This window comes from Pogoniulus pusillus, chromosome 5, assembly GCF_015220805.1.
Source record: "Pogoniulus pusillus isolate bPogPus1 chromosome 5, bPogPus1.pri, whole genome shotgun sequence".
NCBI classification, from domain to species: Eukaryota; Metazoa; Chordata; class Aves; order Piciformes; family Lybiidae; genus Pogoniulus; species Pogoniulus pusillus.
Genome location: NC_087268.1, coordinates 17,302,424 through 17,323,048, shown reverse-complemented (window position 1 = coordinate 17,323,048; position 20,625 = coordinate 17,302,424).

Sequence of the window (20,625 nt, the reverse complement as noted above, 5' to 3'; positions counted from 1 at the left end):
TGGGGTCAGACTTCTCTCAGCAGTGCCCTTTGCACCAAGCTTTCAGAGGCACTGACCTTGGCTCCAGCTGGGTGCAGAGACAGGAAGAGATTGGGCTCTGCAATACATGGAGCTTGTGTGCCTGCAGAGTGACAGAGGAAAACACAGCCCAGGTCTGGCTAGGGTGGTACATAAATGATGTAATTGTATGCTGTATTACTGAGACTTCTGGGCGATACCAAGCTCACCATGAGCCAGCACTGTGGCCTCCAAAGGCCAGTGGTATTCTGGAGTGCATTAAGAAGAGCATGGCCAGCAGGTTGAGGGAGGTTCTACGCTGCCCTGGTGAGGCCACACCTGGAGTAATGTGTCCAATTCTGGACTCCCCAGTTCAAGAGAGAAAGGGAATTACTGGAGGGAGTCCAACAGAGGGATGCAAAGGTGATTAGGGCACTGAAGCTTCTCTTGTATGAGAGGCTGAGAGACCTGGGGCTCTTTAGGTAAGAAAGAGAGCCTGAGAGGGGATCTTATCAATGCTTATCAATATCTAAAAGGTGGAGGTCATAAGCATGGGACTGGGCTCTTTACAGTAGTGCCCAGTGACAGGACAAGGGGGCAATGGGTACAAACCAGAACACAGAAGGTTTCACTTCAATATAAGGAGAAACATCTTCCCTGGGAAGGTGCTGGAGCACTGGACCAAGCTGTTCAGAGAGGTTTTGAAGTTTCTTTCTCTGAAGACTTTCAAAACTCACCTGGACACATTTCTGTGCAATGCAGATGATCTCCAGAGGTCACTTCTAACCCCAACCATTCTGTGACTCTGTATGCATATTGCTTATAGAATCGTGGAGTGGTTTAGGTTGGAAATGACCTCAAAGATCAGCCAGTTCCAACCCCCCACCATAGGCAGGGACACTTCCCACTAGAGCAGGTGGCTCAGGGCCTCATCCAACCTGGCCTTGAACACATTCAGGGAGGGAGCAGCCACAACCTCCCTGGGCAACCTATGCCAGTGTCTCACCACCCTCACTGTAAAGAACTTCTTCCTAACATCTAGTTTGAATCTTCCCTCTGCCAGTTTAAACCCATTACCCTTCATCCTGTCATTACAAGACCTTGTAAATAGTCCCTCCTGTAGGCCCCTTTGAGATACTGGAAGGTCTCCTTGAAGCCTTCTCTTCTGCAGGCTGAAGAGCCCCAACTCTCATAGCCTGTCCTCATAGCAGAGGTGCTGCAGCCCTCTGAGCATCTTTGTGGGCCTCCTTTGGAGTTGCACTTCCTAAAACCTGTGATTCCTTTGCTGAGAGCAGCCTTTTTCACTATCAGGAATGCTTTTGAGACTGTGTAATGTCACAAAGGGAGCAGCTGTGGCGGGCACATAGGTGCTTTCACCTCACACAGCTCAGACTGCCACTACACTCAAGGCATTTCTGTCTCTGCTCCACTTCCACTATTACTGTGAGCTGAGCAGAAAAACCTCCAAGTGCTGCTGAATGGCTCTGCCTCTGGAGCAACTTCCTGAACTCCTCATGAGGATGGGAGGTTCCTCAAAGTCAAAATTCTTTGCAGAGGTCCTGAGGGCAGCCCAGGGCTCTGGCTGGCCTTAGTGGAGGCACAAGCACCCTTCTCTGCTGTTGCAAGATTAAGGAGTGTCACAGCTAGATTTATACTTTCCTGTTGTGCAAGTGCCCTGTCTCAGATTCTGTCAGGCAGCAGGAAGGGAAGACAATTTACTGGTGTCTTTCTTTGGTTGTAAATGTTGGGTGCAAGGTCCTCGGAGCCATATACTGAGCATCTGGCACTGCCATCCCATGGGTGCTGGCACTTCATCATCCCAAACCAGGAAGATCTACAACTACCTGAAGGGAAGCTGTAGCCAGGTGGGGGGTTGGTCTCTTCTGCCAGGCAACCAGCAACAGAACGAGGGGACACAGTCTCAAGTTGTGCCAGGGGAGGTCTAGGCTGGATGTTAGGAGGAAGTTGTTGGCAGAGAGAGTGATTGGCATTGGAATGGGCTGCCCAGGGAGGTGGTGGAATTGCCGTCCCTGGAGGTGTTGAAGCAAAGCCTGGCTGAGGCACTTGGTGCCATGGTCTAGTTGATTGGACAGGGCTGGGTGCTAGGTTGGACTGGATGATCTTGGAGGTCTCTTTCAATCTCATTGATTCTATGATTCTGTGAAGATGCCATTAGTGGTCTGCGTGGTTGTAGCACTGATAAGGATCAGGATGTGAGTTTCTCATCCATCTACTGTCCCCTCTAAGTGCCTCCTCATCAATCCAGAAGTCATCTTGGGTGGCTGGAAAAGCTTTGGCAGCTTTCCAGCTGTTTAGATCAGGATCTCCTACATTGCTCTGAGGTTTTGCTAGGGGGTTGCATGGTGTTAAGTTTCAGGAGGCACAATGAAACCGAACATCTTTCTATGCCAGGCTTCTGCCGTAGAAGTCTCTAGGGAATGGAGAGCAGACAAAGGAGAGGAAGAGAGTACAATATCCGAGCAAAAGATCAAGCTGATGAGCGAATACATTATTCATTCATTAAGTGTATTCCAGGACAAGTAAGTGTGGGAGAGAGCTTACAATTGTCTTAGCTAGAGTTCTAAAGAAAAGAAAATTATAGTCTCATTTTTATCTCCACTGAAATTGTGACAGTTGTCTGCTTCATTTAGAATTATAGAATCATAGAATCAGGCAGGTTGGAAGAGACCTCCAACATCATCCACTCCAACCTAGCACCCAGCCCTGGCCAATCAACTAGACCATGACACTAAGTGCCTCAGCCAGGCTTTGCTTCAGCACCTCCAGGGACAGAGACTCCACCACCAACCTGGGCAGCCCATTCCAATGCCAATCACTCTCTCTGACAACAACTTCCTCCTAACATCCAGCCTAGACCTCCCCTGGCACAACTTGAGACTGTGTCCCCTTGTTCTGTTGCTGGTTGCCTGGCAAAAGAGACAAACCCCACCTGGCTACAGCCTCCCTTCAGGTAGTTGTAGACAGCAATGAGGTCTGCCCTGAGCCTCCTCTTCTCCAGGCTAAACACCCCCAGCTCCCTCAGCCTCTCCTCATAGGGCTGTGCTCCAGGCCCCTCACCTGCTTCATTGCCCTTCTCTGGACACATTCCAGTATCTCAACATCTCTCTCGAATTGAGGAGCCCAGAACTGGACACAGCACTCAAGGTGTGGCCTGACCAGTGCTGAGCACAGGGGAAGAATAACCTCCCTTGTCCTACTGGCCACACTCTTCCTGATCCAGGCCAGGATGCCATTGGCTCTCTTGGCCACCTGGGCACACTGCTGGCTCATGTTCAGCTACTAGCTACCAGTATCCCCAGGTCCCTTCCTTCCTGACTGCTCTCCAGCCACTCTGTCCCCAGCCTGTAGCACTGCTTGGGGTTGCTGTGGCCAAAGTGTAGAACCCTGCACTTGGCCTTGTTCAGTCTTATCCCTTTGGCCTCTGCCCACCCTTGCAGTCTGGCAAGGTCCCTCTGCAGGGCTCTCCTACCCTCCAACAGATCCACACCTACTCCTAGCTTGGTGTCTTCTGCAAACTTACTGATGCTGGATCCAATCCCCTCATCCAGGTCATCAATAAATATATTGAACAGGACTGGGCCCAGCACTGATGCCTGGGGCACACCACCAGTGACAGCTACCAACTGGATGTGGCACAAACTGCCTTTCCTAACCTGCCAACTTATTGCTGCTTTTAATACTGGCCAAATCTGCTCAGAAGTGCTCATAAAGGAGAGGCTGAGGGAGCTGGGGGTGTGCAGCCTGCAGAAGAGGAGGCTCAGGGGTGACCTCATTGCTGTCTACAACTACCTGATGGGAGGCTGCAGCCAGGTGGGGTTGGTCTCTTCTGCCAGGCAACCAGCAAGAGAACAAGGGGACACAGTCTCAAGTTGTGCCTGGGGAGGTCTAGGCTGGATGTTAGGAGGAAGTTGTTGCCAGAGAGAGTGATTGGCATTGGAATGGGCTGCCCAGGGAGGTGGTGGAGTCGCTGTCCCTGGAGGTGTTGAAGCAAAGCCTGGCTGAGGCACTTAGTGCCATGGTCTAGTTGATTGGCCAGGGCTGGGTGCTAGTTTGGACTGGATGATCTTGGAGGTCTCTTCCAACCTGGTCAATTCTATTACTCTATGATTCTATGATTTCTAGCTGGTATATTTACACTGAGGGGCTCCTGATATCTTTTGGAGGGTGCCTACTATCCTCAGACTACTGAAGGACTTCCTAGGACACAGTGCTAAATGTGCTGGAGTGGGAAGGAACTGGGAAAAAGAGGCTCAGCTCAAAGGTCTGGGCCTCCAGCACAGAGATAATGAGAATTAAGTGGCTAGTGTCAAGGGCATCCCCCCTGCCAGAAGCAAGCATTACACTTCAGTACTTTGGCTTCTGGCAGTGTTTGAATCCTATGGGTTTTCCTTCCACATGCAAACCCTCAACTCAAGCCCTCATTTGGGAAACAGAGCAGCCTACACCTGTGCTAGTAGCTGCAGAGCTACCTCAAACCTGTGCTAGTAGCTGCAGAGCTACCTCATATTTCAAAGTGGTTGCTAAATCCCTTCCACTCAAAATTGAGGAAGGAGACAGTGAAAGATCTTCCCCAGCTTGAGCCTCTGCAATTGCTTTATACACCCCTCACCACCCCAAGCAGAGACAACCCTGCACTGTCAGATCAAATTAAAGTTTCTCTGTATTCTCCAGCCTAATCTCTCCCTCCACAATATGATCCTGAGCCTTAATCTGATTACGATCCCTCATATCACACAAGAACAAATGGCCCCAGCTGCCAAGCTGGGTGCTTTAATCAGACAATGTTTGCTATTGAATGAAAGGCAGGGGAGATACTGCAAACAGAGGCACTGCCTGGCCAGTCCCATCTCCTGGCCATGGTGTGCAGGCTGCAAGGAAATGCTTGTCAACTAACGAGAGGAGAGAGGGGAGAGAGAGAGGAGAGAGAGGATGGAAGGGGAGGAGAGGGAGAGAGAGGGGAGAAGAAGGGGAGAGGAGAGGGAGGGGAGAGCAGAGGAGGGGAGAGGAGAGAAGGGGAGATGGGGGAGAGGGAGGGGAGAGGTAGGAGAGGTGAGGAGGGGAGAGGGGGGAGAGGGAGGGGAGAGGTAGGAGAGGTGAGGAGGGGAGAGGGAGGGGAGGAGAGGAGAAGAGAGAAGAGAGGAGAGAGGGAGAGGGATGGGAGAGGGAGGGGAGGTGAGGAGGGGAGAGGGTGGGGAGGAGAGGAGGGAGAGGAGAGGAGAGGAGAGGAGAGGAGAGGAGAGGAGAGGAGAGGAGAGGAGAGGAGAGGAGAGGAGAGGAGAGGAGAGGAGAGGAGAGGAGAGGAGAGGAGAGGAGAGGAGAGGAGAGGAGAGGAGAGGAGAGGAGAGGAGAGGAGAGGAGAGGAGAGGAGAGGAGAGGAGAGGAGAGGGAGAGGAGAGGAGAGGAGAGGAGAGGAGAGGAGAGGAGAGGAGAGGAGAGGAGAGGAGAGGAGAGGCTCCCTGTCTGTAAGAGTTTTGTTGGAGAACTGTGCTTTAGCAGGCACGGTGGAGAATGGTGCCTGACTGGCAAGCCTGAGATAGAAACACAGCATTTGGGCCATGTGGGTCTGAGCGCAAGGCAGAGAGCACAGTTTGTCTTTGGTTAGATGTTATTACATCTGATCTAAACCCAGCAGCCTGAGAGGTATCACATGGCAAACCAATATCACTGTTAATCCAAATGCAATCAGACACATTTTTCCCCCCCTTCCTACCTAGATAAAACCCACCCTTCCCCCCGAGAAGTGCAGCCATAACGTAATTCCCTCTTGGCAGCTAATGGCATTCATAAAGTACTCTCCAGACCTATTGTTCATTTAATCCTTTTTGCTGCTATTAGCTCTGATCACTGATCTGTTGCCTCTCCACACTATGGTCTTTTAATGACACAGCTAGGAAACAGCCAAGCTTACTGGTAAAAAGCCAGGTCTCTGTTACAAGGAGGGATGGTGTCTACCACTGACTCGAGGAGAAGAAGTATGGGGGAAATAAAGCCAAGAGATGGCTGTCAACTTCAGGAAGGGAGAGAGGATCAGTCTGAAGCAGTCACTGATTCTAGCCTGAGCTTGGGTCTCGCTGAGATGATGAATCTGTTGGCTCACAGCCTTGGGAATTGAGTTAACTTCCATGGCAATTGAACCATGGCAAAGCTTTCAACCGGTCTAACCTGGTTTGGCAAAGGAAATCATTGACGACAGTCACTGCTGCTTTGAAGCTGTAGTTGTTTTTTAAGGGAACTTGACCCTTGGCTACATTTTCCTCTTCAGTACAGGGAATGTGCTGCATGGATTAGTACATGTGACATGCTGTTGCAGGAGGCATTAGTGAGACCCCATCTGCAATGCTGCAAAGCACCCTGGTTACCCATGCTGAGATGAATTACACCTGGAAAAGGTGCAGAGCAGGATTGGAACAGAGGTTTTATCAGAGAAGAGAGACCAAAGACTTTGGCGTATCCAGTCATGGTCAGCTAAAGCTACGGGAGCTTATGGTGACCCTTGTGATGGACAGCAAAACCTATGGAGGGAGAGCTGCAGCTTGAGCCTGCACTGGTACAAAACCAGACAACACTGGCTAGGAACATGTTTAAGCTGAGAGTTCAAAGAAGGCTGCTAATGAACCATGTGGGTCCAAAACATTCTGCCTGCCTGAGGATCTGAGACAGAGTATCTAACTCCCTTTTAAATATCCTGCATCTGGGCTGAGGCAATGCCAAGCACAAATCCAGGCTGGGCAGTGAGTGGCTGGAGAGCAGCCCTGAGGAGAGGCACTTGGGGGTGCTGCTGGTGGACCAGAAGCTCAACATGAGCCAGCAGTGTGCACTTGCAGCCCGGGGAGATTCAGGCTGGCCATGAGGAGAAAGTTGTTGAGCATGAGAGTAGTGAGAGGCTGGAATGGGTTGCCCAGGGAGGTGGTTGAGGTTCTGTCCTTGGAGGTGTTTAAGGCCAGGCTGGCTGAGGCTGTGGGCAGCCTGCTCTAGGATAGGGTGTCCCTGGGCATGGCAGAGGGGTTGGAACTAGGTGATCCTTGTGGTCCCTTCCAACCCTGACTGTTCTATGATTCTATCTCTGTTCATTTAGGAGAAAGGAGCAAAAAGAGTACTGGATGGGTTTCATGGCTGATGAGATCCCTCCCAGCCCTGTGTCCTTATCTGTTTAAAAGAGGATCACAGCAATTTGCAAGCAGATGTTAATTCCCATAGAAGCTCATTTTGCAAGGAATTTATTTCCTTGAGCTGTGTTTTCTTTTTGGTTCACTACTAGCTTGGAACTGGACTTTGATAAGGATGATTGAAATAGAAAAACTTCTATCCTGGAAAGCATTCCATAGTTTCCTCGAGTTACAGTGCATGCAGTATCACCCCTCACATCCCCAGGCTGTGTCAGGGTCAGTTTCTGGTATCAGAAGGGACTATGACCTGGGCTTTGCTGCTAGGATGCAGTGCAGAAGCAGATGGGTCTAAGCTTGCCTGCAATTGCTACAAAAGATTCAGAATCATAGAATCGACCAGGTTGGAAGAGACCTCCAACATCATCCAGGCCAACCTAGCACCCAGCCCTGGCCAAGCAACTAGACCATGGCACTAAGTGCCTCAGCCAAGCTTTTCTTCAACACCTCCAGGGACAACAACCCACCAGCTCCCTGGGCAGCCCATTCCAATGCCAATCACTCTCTCTGGCAACAACTTCCTCCTAACATCCAGCCTAGACCTCCCACAGCACAATTTGAGACTCTGTCTCCTTGTTCTCTTGCTGGTTGCCTGGCAGAAGAGACCAACCCCCACCTGGCTACAGCCTCCCTTCAGGTAGTTGCAGGCAGCAATGAGGTCACCCCTGAGCCTCCTCTTCTCCAGGCTGCACACCCCCAGCTCCCTCAGCCTCTCCTCACAGGGCTGTGTTCCAGGCCCCTCACCAGCTCTGTTGCCCTTCTCTGGACACATTCCAGAATCTCAACATCTCTCTTGAACTGAGGAGCCCAGAACTGGACACAGCACTCAAGGTGTGGCCTGACCAGTGCTGAGTACAGGGCAAGAATAACCTCCCTTGTCCTACTGGCCACACTCTTCCTGATCCAGGCCAGGATGTCATTGGCTCTCCTGCCCACCTGGGCACTCTTCTGCCTCATCTTCAGCTACTATCTACCAGCACCCCAGGTCCCTTTCTGCCTGGCTGCTCTCCAACCATTCTGTCCCCAACCTGTAGTGCTGCTTGGGGTTGTTGTGGCCAAAGTGTAGAACCCTGCACTTGGCCTTGTTAAATCTCATCCCATTGGCCTCTGCCCACCCATCCACTCTGGCACGGTCCCTCTGCAGAGCTCTCCTACCCTCCAAAAGATCCACACCTGTCCCAGATTGGTGTCACCTGCAAACTTACTGATGATGTTTTAGCTGTCTGAGTTGCTGGGAAAGAGATGGTACTTATCTTCTTGTGTAATGGCAAGAAATGTGATGGGCCAGATGCAACATGGCTATGGCTTAGGATCAGGCACTGGACTGTCCTGTATATGAAGTGGTGTTCTTCCAGGCTGAAGGAGGCTTCTGTGTGCTGTTGGCCAGTGTAGGTGCCTGATCCCAAGACTGGCTGGTCTAAGAAAGGAAACAAGAAGATATTCAGCTTTTTATTCCAGAAAACATCAAGCTGCACCAGGCACAGTTGTGCAGTTGGTACAATTACCACCACCCAGGGGAGCCTGAGAAGATGCCATTCTTTTTTCTTCTAATTACTACAAAGCCTTTTAATCTGATTAATTCTTTCCTCGATGCATTTCCTCATAATTTCTAATTGTGAGGGTGGCAAGGGTAAATTAGAGACTCTTTCCTGTGCAAAACACATTCTGCCTTCTCCACAGGTCTGGCCCCTGGTAGCATCTGTGCATTCCTCATCACCCACCCAGGAGATGCTTTCAGAGCCAAGCTCTGATCCTGTACTTTCTTTCAGACGGATGGTGTTTCTCAGAGCAGAACTAGTAAGTACCTCTGTAGTGAGAAAAGGCATCTCCCACATCTTTGTGCTACGAGAGCTTGGGTCAGAAGAGGCTAAAATACATTTGCTGCCTGGATCTGTTTAGTTTAGTTTGAGGCTGCACTTCCTCCTCCTCCAGTCAGAGAAGTCAGACCCCAAAGACATCAAGGGCACCACACGCCTCCTGTGGTTATAGCAAAGTTTGGGCCTGGTGAGGTGAGCAGAGTCTTAAACTGTGTCTTGAACATTGGTGCTGTGTCGTTGTCTCATGTGATGCTGCCTCAGACGACAGTCCTGGGGGTGTGGGAATAATAATAATAATAACAATAACAACAACAATCATTATATATAATAAAATAATATATAGTAATTTACAACATATTGTATAATATATAATACATTCTATAATAATACAGATTATATGGAATAATACAGAACATAATAAAATGTAATAACATATAATAAATGTATTAATGACATTATTATACTGTATTATATATAATATATACTATATATAATAAGATAGTATAGTACCTATAATAAGATAATATAGTATATATCATAATATATAAACTAATAATAATGGTAATAATAGTAGTAGTAGTAATAATAACAATATTTTATACATTTATAATGAATATTTTTCTCCTGAAATTTCATAATGAAGAAATTTATCCTGAAAACCACCAACCCCAGCACTGGTAGGGAGTCCAATTATTTAGTATGAAAGCAGAATTAGTCTGCTATTTGTCACTGCCCATGTCCAGTTTTTTGCTCAGAGGGGCCAAGCTGCTCCCACTGGGAGCATAGTTTGCAAGGTATTCCAGCCTCGTTGCTGAGCATCACTCCAAACTAAAGACAGGAGTGGGGGGGAGTAGGTGATCTAACCCAGCCTCTGTGTACACCTGCATCCTGTGATGCAGAATGATAAAATCGTTTTGGTTGCAAAAGAGCTTCATCATGTCCAACTGTCGACCTAGCACCACTGTGACATGAACTCAGAAATGATAATTCCCATACCAGAGCCAAATGGGTGGCAACAGAAAACCTGTTGGGAGAAAATCTGTCTTGAGGGTGGGGGGAGCAGAAGGAGAAAAAGGAGTAGATAGGTGGGAGTTATGATCACATTGACTTCTCAGCAGGTCCATGGACCAGCCTGATGGAGAGAGGGAAGGGCATATCATTGAAGCTCATTCAAAGCTTGGAGATAGCTAAAAGGAGAAGCTCAGTCTTTCTTTCCTTTTTTTTTTACAGAGGGCCCTGTGAAGCTATGACCAAGGCACACGAGTCCTCAGAGGCAGGTGCACTGATGGTTCAGGTTTTTTTCTATTCCTTCCCCTGGGAAACTGTCACTTAGATCTGCAGGGAATTTGATGTTTGTGTCAGACATCAGATTAAAATTGCATTACAGTGGGTTAGAGACTTAGAGAGGTAAAGAGTCAGAGAATCATAGAATCATAGAATCGACCGGTTGGAAGAGACCTCCAAGATCATCCAGGCCAACCTAGCACCCAGCCCTGGCCAGTCATAGAATCATAGAATCATAGAATCAAGCAGGTTGGGAGAGACCTCCAAGATCATCCAGGCCAACCTAGCACCCAGCCCTATCCAGTCAACTAGACCCTGGCACTAAGTGCCTCAGCCAGGCTTTGCTTCAACACCCCCAGGGACAGCAACTCCCTGGGCAGCCCATTCCAATGCCAATCACTCTCTCTGGCAACAACTTCCTCCTAACATCCAGCCTAGACCTCCCCTGGCACAACTTGAGACTGTGTCCCCTTGTTCTGTTGCTGGTTGCCTGGCTGCAGCCTTCCTTCAGGTAGTTGTAGACAGCAATGAGGTCAGCCCTGAGCCTTCTCTTCTCCAGCCTAAACACCCCCAGCTCCCTCAGCCTCTCCTCACAGGGCTGTGCTCCAGGCCCCTCACCAGCTTCGTTGCTCTTCTCTGGACACATTCCAGAATCTCAACATCTCTCTTGAATTGAGGAGCCCAGAACTGGACACAGCACTCAAGGTGTGGCCTGACCAGTGCTGAGTTCAAGGGCAGAATAACCTCCCTTGTCCTACTGGCCATATGCTTTGATGGAGCAGGGCAGCAGCTGTTCCTGCACGTTCTCTCCTTTGCAGCCTGCACTTTGCTTGTCAATGCTCTCCCCATACTGCTGGGAGGCAGTTACTGGAAGCCCATCGTTTGCTGCAGGAAACAACAGATCAGTATTCTGGCTTTTGGACGGGTTCAGGTCTTGCCGTTAGCTAGAAATCTCTCCCCTAGTCTCTGCACTCTCATTTTTGGCAATAGAAATTAACTTTAAATTAGTGGATTTCATTTGTCTCAAGTTCGGTGGTGACTAAGAAGATGCTGATCTGAAGAGCAAGTGAGATCCTGGCGTTACTGCCGTGTTTGAGAGAGACATTGCCCTCTAGTGACTAAAAAACACTCAGGTTTTAAGTGGCAACAGAGCAACACACTTCACATGAAACTTTCTGCTAGACAGGGCAGTACTGTTGGCGTTGAGGACTGAGAATGCCTCGCAGTGGTAAAGAAAGCCCTTGGCACCCACCACAAGTCCTCTCTTCAACATCTTTGTGTTCTCTTGAATAGCTTTATCAATGATCAGTGAGGAGTTTGCAGATGACATTAAGCGGGAGGGTAGAAAGCCTCTACCAAGGGATTTGGACAGGCTGGATCAATGGCCTGAGACCTATTGTATGAGACTCATAGAATCAACCAGGTTGGAAGAGAACTCCAAGATCATCCAGGCCAATCTAGCACCCAGCCCTGGCCAATCCACTAGACCATGGCACTAAGTGCCTCAGCCAGGCTTTGCTTCAACACCTCCAGGGACAGCGACTCCACCACCTCCCTGGGCAGCCCATTCCAATGCCAATCACTCTCTCTGGCAACAACTTCCTCCTAACATCCAGCCTAGACCTCCCCTGGCACAACTTGAGACACTGTCCCCTTATTATCTTGCTGGTTGCCTGGCAGAAGAGACCATAGAATCATAGAATCAGTCAGGGATGGAAGGGACCACAAGGATCATCTAGTTCCAACCTCCTTGCCAGGGGCGGGGACATCCTACCCTAGATCAGGCTGCCCACAGCCTCATCCAGCCTGGCCTTAAACACCTCCAAGGATGGGGTCTCAACCACCTCCCTGGGCAACCCTTTCTAACCCCCTCCTGGCTACAGCCTCCCTTCAGGTAGGTAGAGACAGCAATGGGCCTCCTCTTCTCCAGGCTGCACACCCCCAGCTCCCTCAGCCCCTCCTCACAGGGCTGTGCTCCAGTGAATCAACAAAGCCAAGAGCTGGGTCCAGGCTTGGGGCAGAGTGACTGGAAAGCTGCTGACTAGTGAAAGACCTGGTAGCATTGATTGACAGCTGGCTGTGTGCTCAGGCAGCAAGATGACCACCAGCACCATGGCCTGTATCAGTAGTGTGATGAGCAGGACAAGGGAAGGAATTGTTCCCCTGTACTCAGCACTGGTAAGATCACACATTGAATACTGTGCTCAGTTTGGGGGCCTTGACTCCAAGGAAGACACTGAGGTGGTGGAGAGGGTCCAGAGAAAGGCAGTGAAGTTAGTGAAGGGTCTGAAGCACAAGTCTTCTAAGGAGCAGCTGAGGGAACTGTCACTCTTTAGTCTGGAGAAAAGAAGGCTGAAGGGAGACCATGTCACTCTCTACAGCTCTCTGAAAGAAGGTTGGAGTGAGGTGGGTGTTGGTCCCTTCCACTGAGTAACATGATAGGATGAGAGAAAATGAGAGAAAGTTGCACCATGGAAGATTTAGATTGGATATTAGAAGAAAATTCTTCACTAAAAGAGTTTTCAAACCCTGGAACAGGCTCCCCAGGGAGGTGGTTGAATCCTCATCCCTGGAGGTGTTTCAGAGATATAGAGATGTGGTGCTGAGGGGCATGGATTATCAACAGCCTTGGCAGAGTTAGATAATGGTTGGACTTGGTGATCTTTTGCCACAGAAATGATTCTTCGATTCCCTGATTTCAGCACCTCTTGTCCCGTTTGAGGCATATACACCTCTCCTGCCCAAGCAGCAGCTGGCAACACGTTACCTTGAACTATTTCAAGCACCCTCAGTTAGCACTGTTCAAGCCCCATCACCTTGTGCAAAGGCCACAGTGTTCAGGAACTCAGCCACGAGTCAGTCAGCACTCCCTCGGAGCTTCAGTTTCATCTCTCCTGAACAAAGCATTTCTGCAGACACTCTCTGCACCCCATGTCTTCTCACAAACACACCTTTCAATGTATCCCCCTTTTGCTTATGTGGATGCTTTGGGAGTGTCTGTTGATCTTCAGAGCTGTGCTTCATGTGCATGCAGGACAGTTCCCCTCCAGACACTGTTTGCTCCTTCTTGTTTTAAAGACAATAATTCAGAGAAGGAGAGAAAGCAAAACAGAGAGGTAAGGAGAAAGTCCTAGAGAACCATAAAGAGATTATCATAAATCAGTCAGGGTTGGAAGGGACCACAAGGATCATCCAGTTCCAATGCCTCTACTATGGGCAGGGACACCCTACCCTAGAGCAGGCTGCCCACAGCCTCATCCAGCCTGGCCTTAAACACCTCCAGCCATGGGGCCTCTACCACCTCCCTGGGCAACCCATTCCAGCCTCTCACCACTCTCATGCTCAACAACTTCCTCCTCACAACCAGTCTGAATCTCCCCATCTCCAGCTTTGCTCCATTCCCCCTAGTCCTGTCACTCCCTGAGATCCTCAGAAGTCCCTCCCCAGCTTTTTTGTAGGCCACTTCAGATCCTGGAAGGCCACAAGAAGGTCACCTGGGAGCCTCTTCTTCTCCAGACTGAACAGCCCCAACTCCTTCCGTCTGTCCTCACAGCAGAGCTGCTCCAGCCCTCTGAGCATCCTTGTGGCCCTTCTCTGGACACGCTGCAGCATCTCCACATCCCTCTTGTAATGGGGGCTCCAGAACTGGATGTAGTGCTCCAGGTGGGGTCTCAGCAGAGTGGAGTAGAGAAGGAGAATCACCTCCCTCACCCTGCTGGCCACACTTCTCCTGATGCAGCCCAGGCTCTGGTTGCCCTCCAGGCTGCAAGTGCACACTGCTGGCTCCTGTTGAGCTTCTGGTCCACCAGCAGCACCCCCAAGTGCCTCTCCTCAGGGTTGCTCTCCAGCCACTCACTGCCCAGCCTGGATTTGTGCTTGGCATTGCCTTGACCCAGTTGATTATGAAAGTCAAGAATTCTTCTTTCCCTGGCAGTGCCTTTGGGAGCCAGCAAATACTTATGAAAACAATCAAAAAGAGGGGGAATGAGCAGTCATCACATTCCTTTGAGATACTCTGAACACAGGCAGAGCTTTTGATTAAATTTAAGGTACCCCAGGGGAGGCTGCATTTGTCAAGATGTTCATTGTTATAGAAGAAAAATTCAAACCATGAAATCTATAGAAAACAATTATTCTGTGGTCAGAACACAAGGTGATGCTCCTTTTCTTCTGGAGGAAAAAACCTTGGGATAATGGCATGGCTTTGCAGTTGGGCTGAATGTATATGCTAAAAGCTATTTGCAGAAAGTTGATTGTGGTAAGAAATTCAACCAAATATGCTTGGCAAGGTTGTTTTCTTTTTATCAGAGACCTTCTGTGCAACTTCCCCATCACCAGCACAAAAAAATGCCTCACAAAGAGCCACAGCACACCCAGTCAGGCTTGCACTCAAAGAAGCACTGTAGTTGGAAAATCATAGAATCAACCAGGTTGGAAGACACCTCCAAGCTCATCCAGTCCAACCTAGCACCCAGCCCTGGCCAATCAACTAGACCATGGCACTAAGTGCCTCAGCCAGGCTTTGCTTCAACATCTCCAGGGACGAAGACTCCACCACCTCCCTGGGCAGCCCATTCCAGTGGCAATCAATCTCTCTGGCAACATCTTCCTCCTAACATACCAGCCTAGGCCTCCTCTGGTACAGCTTGAGGCTGTGTCCCCTTGTTCTGTTGCTGGTTGCATGGCAGAAGACACCAACCCCCACCTGGCTACAGCCTGCATTCAGGGAGTTGCAGACAGCAATGAGGTCTGCCCTGAGCCTCCTCTTCTGCAGCCTAAACACCCCCAGCTCCCTCAGCCTCTCCTCACAGGGCTGTTCTCCAGGCCCCTCACCAGCTTTGTTGCCCTTCTCTGGACACCTTCCAGTACCTCAACATCTCTCTTGAATTGAGGAGCCCAGAACTGGACACAGCACTCAAGGTGTGGCCTGACCAGTGCTGAGTACAGGGGCAGAATAACCTCCCTTGTCCTACTGGCCACACTCTTCCTGATCCAGGCCAGTCCTGATACAGTCTCACCCCCTGCCAGAGCAGGGCCACATGATTTATTGAAGGTCACACAGGAATGCAGCCACATGGGTCTTGAAACTCCCCAGAGAAGGAGACAAAAATTTTAAGGAGGCTTCTCCGTGACCTTGCATGGTGCCAGAGTGAAGCATAGAATCAGACAGGGTTGGAAGGGACCACAAGGATCATCTAGTTCCAACCTCCCTGCCATGCCCAGGGACACCCTACCCTAAAGCAGGCTACCCACTGCCTCATCCAGCCTGACCTTAAACACCTCCAGCCATGGGGCCTCAACCACCTCCCTGGGCAACCCATTCCAGCCTCTCACCACTCTCATGCTCAACAACTTCCTCCTCATGGGCACTCTGAATCTCCCCACCTCCAGCTTTGCTCCATTCCCCCTAGACCTGTTACTCCCTGAGATCCTCAAAAGTCCCTCCCCAGCTTTTTTGTAGGCTCCCTTCAGATCCTGGAAGGCCTTGATTTGGTTTCTAAGGTACAGGGTAGGGAAGGTAGAGAAAGCAGCTGGTTGCAGTACAGCTCTCTGGACCTCTTTGTGCCCAGGGAATGAGAGATCTGAAATGCTGTATGAGGCAGTATTGTGTTGTTATTGAACTGCAAATAACACCTAAATACACTCTTTATGTGTTTACTGCTTTTCATGCTTTCAGATTCAGTCTACCTTTGTAAATATGATTTAATTTAACTTCCAAAATTCTGACTAATTGTGGTAAATTTACTCCGGGGTGGGGGGAAATGAATTTCCAATATAAGTTCTGAATAAGTTCTGAATCAAACAGGTTGAAAGAGACCTCCAAGATCAACCTAGCACCCAGCCCCATCCAATCAACTAGACCATGGCACTAAGTGCCTCAGCCAAGCTTTGCTTCAACACCTCCAGGGATGGTGCCTCCACCACCTCCCTGGGCAGCCCATTCCAATGTCAATCACTCTCTCTGACAACAACTTCCTCCTCACATCCAGCCTAGACCTCCCCCAGCACAACTTGAGACTGTGTCCCCTTGTTCTGTTGCTGGTTGCCTAGCAGAAGATAACAACCCCCATCTGGCTACAGCCTCCCTTCAGGTAGTTGCAGACAGCAATGAGGTCAGCCCTGAGCCTCCTCTTCTCCAGCCTAAACACCCCCAGCTCCCTCAGCCTCTCCTCACAGGGCTGTGTTCCAGGCCCCTCACCAGCTTCGTTGCTCTTCTCCGGACACATTCCAGAATCTCAACATCTCTCTTGAATTGAGGAGCCCAGAACTGGACACAGCACTCAAGGTGGTGCCTGACCAGTGCTGAGTACAGAGGCAGAATAACCTCCCTTATCCTACTGGCCACACTCTTCCTGATCCAGGCCAGGATGCCATTGGCTCTCCTGCCCACCTGGGCACTCTTCTGCCTCATCTTCAGCTACCCTCAGGTCCCTTTCTGCCTGGTTCCTCTCTCTCAGCCACTCTGTCCCCAGCCTGTAGCACTGCTTGGGGTTGTTGTGGCCCAAGTGCAGAACTCTACACTTGGCCTTATTGAATCTCATCTCATTGGCCTCTGCCCACCCATCCAGCCTGGCAAGGTCCCTCTGCAGAGCTCTCCTGTTCTCCAACAGATCCACAGCTGCTCCTAGATTGGTGTCATCTGCAAACTTACTGATGCTGGACTCAATCCCTTGGTCCAGATCATTGATAATGTTATTGAGCAGGACTGTGCCCAGCACTGATCCTTGGGGCACACCACTAGTGACAGCTGCCAACTGGATGTGGCACCATTCACCACCACTCTCTGGGCCCAGCCCTCCAGCCAGTTCTTGACCCATATCAGAGAGAATCTGTCCAAGCCATGAGCTGCCAGCTTGGCCAGGAGCTTGTTGTGGCAGATGGTGTCAAAGGCTTTGCTGCAGTCCCGGTAGACTACATGTACAGCCTGCCCCACATTCACCAGGCAGGGAACCTGATCATAAAAGGAGATGTGTTGGGGTACAAACCCAAAGTACAGCATGCATGCAGAGAAAGAAGGCATCGTCCAGCCTGAGGGGGACAGGCTGTGATGTGACCATGGCCTGAAGTGCTGGCAAAGGTTCCATAGTGAGGTGTTTATCTGAGTGCCTTGAAGCAAGAGACTGGAGCAGGGCGTGTTGGCCTCCCAGCACCACTGTGCTCCCTTCACCACATTCACTTTCTGTCCTGCTTGTGCTTTGTAGGACTTGAGTCTGTGGCAAGCCACGTGACACAGATCTTTTGCAAGACCTTCTTGTGGCCTTCTGGTATCTGAAGTGGGACTACAAAAAAGCTGGGGAGGGACTTTTGAGGATCTCTGAGAGTGACAGGACTAGGGGGAATGGAGCAAAGCTGGAGGTGGGGTTATTCAGAGTGGAGGTGAGGAGGAAGTTGTTCAGCATGAGAGTGGTGAGAGCCTGGAATGGGTTGCCCAGGGAGGTGTTTGAGGCCCCATGGCTGGAGGTGTTTAAGGCCAGGCTGGGTGAGGCTGTGGGCAGCCTGCTCTAGGGTAGGGTGTCCCTGGGCATGGCAAAGGGGTTGGAACTGGATAACCTTTGTAGTCCCTTCCAACCCTGACTGTTCTATGATTCTATCTCTGTTCATTTAGGAGAAAGGAGCATAAAGAGTACCAGTTGGGTTTGATGGCTGATGAGATCCCTCCCAGCCCTGTGTCCTTATCTGTTTAAAAGAGGATCACAGCAATTTGCAAGCAGATGTTAATTCCCATAGAAGCTCATTTTGCAAGGAATTTATTTCCTTGAGCTGTGTTTTCTTTTTGGTTCACTACTAGCTTGGAACTGGACTTTTGTAAGGGAGGTGGTTGAGGCCCCATCCCTGGAGGTGTTTAAGGCCAGGCTGGATGAAGCTGTGGGCAGCCTGCTCGAGGGTAGGGTGTCCCTGGGCATGGCAAGGAGTCTAGAACTAGATAATCCTGGTGGTCCCTTCCCACCCTGACTGATTCTATGATACTTAAATAATAAAACTCCTTCCCTGGAAAGCATTCCATCGCCTCCTTGAGTTACAGCACATTCATGATCACCTCTCATGTCCGCAGTGGGGGCTGGAACTTGATGATCCTTGTAGTCCCTTCCAACCCTGACTGATTCTCTGTTTCCATGCTAAGCCATGCATGTCAGACCACAATCTGACACAAGGGGGAGATGCTCTGCCACGAATCCTCATTTTGCAGGCCACCCACTCCAGCAATTCCCTGGAGGATGGGCTGCAAATCCTCTTTGCCCCCTCCCTTGGCAAAGGAGATACTTTGTGATTTTCCCGTGTAGGTGTAAGGAGTAAACAAAATCGACCCACTTTGGTTCAGCTTCAGAGATTTCATAGCATTGCACTTGACGTTCATCAGACTCACTCCAGAACTTAGCTCTTTTCACAGTATCACAGTATCATCAGGGTTGGAAGAGACCTCACAGATCATCAAGTCCAACCCTTTACCACAGAGCTCAAGGCTAGACCATGGCACCAAGTGCCACATCCAATCCTGCCTTGAACAGCCCCAGGGACGGCGACTCCACCACCTCCCCGGGCAGCCCATTCCAGTGTCCAATGACTCTCTCAGGGAAGAACTTTCTCCTCACCTCCAGCCTAAATTTCCCCTGGCGCAGCCTGAGGCTGTGTCCTTTTGTTCTGGTGCTGGCCACCTGAGAGAAGAGAGCAACCTCCCCCTGGCCATAACCACCCCTCAGGTAGTTGTAGACAGCAATAAGGTCACCCCTGAGCCTCCTCTTCTCCAGGCTAACCAATCCCAGCTCCCTCAGCCTCTCCTCGTAGGGCTGTGCTCAAGGCCTCTCACCAGCCTCGTTGCCCTTCTCTGGACACGCTCAAGCATCTCAATGTCCCTCCTAAACTGGGGGGCCCAGAACTGAACACAGCACTCAAGGTGTGGTCTAACCAGTGCAGAGTACAGGGGCAGAATGACCTCCCTGCTCCTGCTGACCACACCATTCCTGATGCAGGCCAGGATGCCACTGGCTCTCTTGGCCACCTGGGCACACTGCTGGCTCATGTTCAGGCGGGTATCAATCAGCACCCCCAGATCCCTCTCTGTCTGGCTGCTCTCCAGCCACTCCGACCCCAGCCTGTATCTCTGCATGGGGTTGTTGTGGCCAAAGTGCAGCACCCTGCACTTGGAGCTATTGAACCCCATCCCATTGGACTCTGCCCATCTGTGCAGGCGGTCAAGGTCCCGCTGCAGAGCCCTTCTGCCTTCCAACTCAGTCACATCTGCCCCCAGCTTAGTGTCATCTGCAAACTTGCTGATGACTGACTCCATGCCCTCATCCAGATCATCTATGAAGATGTTAAAGAGGATGGGGATGGGGCCCAGCACTGAAACATCAAAACTGATTTTCTTTCTGAACTTCTATAATGTTAAAAGCACTGCTTGGGTTTGGGAGCTAACAGGCTTTGAAAAACGTTCTCCTTCTGTACACTGCTCCAAAATACATGGCTGCTAACAACTAGGGAAAGACCTGCTCCACCTCCAGCCTGCTGGATCAAGCTAGGGGTGGGAGTGAAATTCTGCTCTGGCAAAGCCCCAGGTTGCATGATGTAGAATCATAGAATCAACCAGGTTGGAAGAGACCTCCAAGATCATCCAGTCCAACCTATCATCCAGCCCTGTCCTTATTTGATGCATACTCAGCCCTCAAATTGTCTTTTAGAAAAGGTAGATTTCGTGGAATTTTTTTGCATACCTGCCAGCTCCTGCAGGTTTTTCTCTCTTGGGGCTCAGACTGACCAGAGGCACAGCAGACATGTATGTCGGGAAGAGAAAACGCATTGCTGTCACAGGTAATGCTACTCCAGGGGTTAGAAATGGTAGTCCAGGGTACTGCTATATCCACAGCTGCTGCAAGGCTCCTAGGTGTGTGAGCAGGCCACAAGCTTGAGTTGGAGGCTAATGGATGCCCTGTAGCTCAGGGGAGTCTGGTATTTTGTCTTCTACCTGTCATAGAATCAATCAGGTTGGAAGAGACCTCCAACATCATCCAGTCCAACCTAGCACCCAGCCCCATCCAGTCAACTAGACCATGGCACTAAGTGCCTCAGTCAGGCTTTGCTTCAACACCTACAGGGATGGCAACTCCCCCACCTCCCTGGGCAGCCCATTCCAATGCCAATCACTCTCTATGCCAACACCTTCCTCCTAACATACAGCCTAGATCTACCCCAGCACAACTTGGGACACTGTCCCCTTGTTCTCTTGCTGGTTGCCTGGGACTAACACAACTGACAAAGGAAACGTGAGGAAAACATATTTGAAGCAACTGGAAGAAAAGTGGAAGTGGAGGAGAGACAAATCAGGAGGAAGCACAAACCACTGCTCC